Source organism: Cebus imitator, unplaced genomic scaffold (genome assembly GCF_001604975.1).
Source record: "Cebus imitator isolate Cc_AM_T3 unplaced genomic scaffold, Cebus_imitator-1.0 Scaffold53, whole genome shotgun sequence".
In the NCBI taxonomy this organism is placed as follows: Eukaryota; Metazoa; Chordata; class Mammalia; order Primates; family Cebidae; genus Cebus; species Cebus imitator.
Window position 1 is genome coordinate 3,467,625 of NW_016107368.1, and position 2,624 is coordinate 3,470,248.

Sequence of the window (2,624 nt, forward strand, 5' to 3'; positions counted from 1 at the left end):
ATCCTTTCCCCATTGCTTGTTTTTGTGAGGTTTGTCAAAGATCAGATGGTTGTAGATGTGTGTTGTTGCCTCCGAGGCCTCTGTTCTGTTCCGTTGGTCTGTATCTCTGTTTTGGTACCAGTATCATGCTTAAACTAGAGTAGTCTATCCGCCTGGGTTGTGGTGATTGGATCAAGTCTGGACATGTGACCTCCAGTGGTCCAATCACAATGAAGATGAAGACTTTACCTGGGAATTCTGAGACACAGACTATGGATGTGAATGAGTCAAGATGTAGCTCTAGGAGCTGCTGAACCATCTCAGGACTATGCAAGAAAGCAAGGCTGGAAAGCCAAGAAATTGAGAAAGTAAAATAGACCCTGGGCACATTCTTTGAGCCCCAGGTTCCAGCCATGCCTGAACTGTAGTTGCATGGTCTAACAAATTATCCTTTTTTTTTGCTTAAGCCATTTGAGGTCAGACTTTTGTCACTTGCGACCAAAGGCACCCTTATTGATAATCAATACATTGCCTTACTCTGGCAGATGAGGAAGTTGAGGCTCAGGGGTGGGAGATTACTTGCCCAAGGTAGATTACTTAAGGCAAGTGAAGAGAGGAACTAGCATTCAAACCCAAGGTCTGACTCCAGAGCCTGTGCTCTTGACTATGACAGAATTCGGTGCCTCAGAGTGAACTCTTGGGCTGTATCGACTGAGTATCACATGGGATCTGAAGAAATTCTACCACTGAACCCCAAACAAGGCTCTGGATGAGGACACTGCACTGACTTAAAGATGGAGGCACCTCGGCTGGGTGCAGTGGCTCATGCCTGTAATCCCAGCACTTTGGAAGGCTGAGGTGGGCAGATCACAAGGTCAGGAGTTCGAGATCAACCTGGCCAGCATGGTGAAACTCCGCCTCTACTAAAAATACAAAAATTAGCTGGGCATGGTGGTGGGTGCCTGTAGTTCCAGCTACTCAGAAGGCTGAGGCAGGAGAATCTCTTGAACCAGGGAGTCGGAGGTTGCAGTGAGCCCACATCACACCACTACTCCCTTTGCAAAGCCCAGCTTACTGCATTTGGGAAGTCCCACCCACATCCCTTTCCAAAGCCCCACCCACTTCCCTTGACAGGCCCCGCCCCTTCTCTTTGCTCACCTCCCACTTTCTTTGAAAGGCCACACCCACTTCCCTTGTAAGGCCTCACCCCCTCCCTCAGCTCACCTTTCACATCCTTTGAAAGGTCACACTCGCTTCCCTCACAAGGCCCCACCCACTTCCTTTCCTCACCTTTTACTTCTCTTCAGAGTCCCCACCTACTTCCTTTGAGAATTCCCACCCTTGCCAGGTCCCACCCCCTCCCTCTGCTCACCTTCCACTACCTTAGGCCATGCCCACTTTCTTGCAAGGCCCGGCTCTCCCCTTTCCCCAGTGCACACCTCCCACACTTACAGAGTACAAATTGTTGCAGTTCTTCACTGGCAGTCTGTACTGGACGATCGCTTTTAGGGGCTCCAGCCTGCTCTGTGGAATCTGAAAGAAAGTTCCCTGTGGGCCTCATCTTCCCCTTCCCCTGGGAAACACTAAAGCTGGGTTGGTTATCCTAAGCTCTCTCTAGCAACTCCAGCCCGCCCCCCTCTCTTTTTTTTCTGAGACACCGTCTTGCTCTGTCACCCAGGCTGGAGCGCAGCGGCACAGTGTGGGCTCACTGCAACGTCCGCCTCCCAGGTTCAAGCCATTCTCCCGCCTCAGCCTCCTGAGTAATTGGGATTACAGGCGTGGGCCACTATGCCAGCCAATTTTGTATTTTTAGTAGAGACGAGTTTTCACCATGTTAGCCAGGATGGTCTCGATCTCTTTGACCTCGTGATCCGCCCACCTCGGCCTCCCAAAGTGCTGGGATTACAGGTGTGAGCCACCACACCCAGCCATTTTGTGGTTTTGGTAGAGATGGAGTTTCACTTGGCCAGGCTAGTCTCAAACTCCTGACCTCAGGTGATCTGCCTGCCGTGGCCTCCCAAAAGTGTTGGGATTACAGGCATGAGCCACCACACCCAGCCCAAAACATGTTTTAAAAGTTAGCCCAATGTGGTGGTACATGCCTACGTAGTCCCAGCTACTGAGAGGGCTGAGGTGGAAGGATTAGTTGAGACCAGGAGTTGAAGGCTACAGTGAGCTATGATCATGGCATTGCACTCCAGGCTGGGGAACAGAGGGAGACCCTGTCTCAAAATTTAAAAAAAAAGGAGAATGAGTATTAAACTAAGTTAGTAAGAATTGGAAATCAAACTCCTCCACTTCACTCTGCTCCTCCAAAGATCAGCTTAACCTCATATACTAATGAAGTCATGGAGGACTCTTTCTGACCCGATGCATGGCCCTATTTTATCATTAGAATCTACCTGGGAAGCCGGGCGCAGTGGCTAACGCCTGTAATCCCAGCACTTTGGGAGGCCGAGGCGGGTGGATCACGAGGTCAAGAGATCGAGACCATCCCGGTCAACATGGTGAAACCCCGTCTCTACTAAAGCTACAAAACATTAGCTGGGCATGGTGGCGCGTGCCTGTAATCCCAGCTACTCAGGAGGCTGAGGCAGGAGAATTGCCTGAACCCAGGAGGCGGAGGTTGCGGTGAGCCGAGATCG

General features: G+C 50.9%; 1 protein-coding gene across 1 annotated transcript in view; it reads right to left on the bottom strand.

Annotated features, from left to right (window-relative positions):
• The window catches only part of ACSBG2 (acyl-CoA synthetase bubblegum family member 2), a 29,572-nt gene extending 28,046 nt beyond the window's left edge, over positions 1-1,526 (bottom strand). Inside the window, exon 1 of the mRNA XM_017528324.2 lies at positions 1,432-1,526. The gene's annotated coding sequence lies outside the window, so the exon portion shown is untranslated. The remainder of the gene's footprint in view (positions 1-1,431) is intronic.
• Between the last annotated feature and the right edge of the window lie 1,098 nt (positions 1,527-2,624).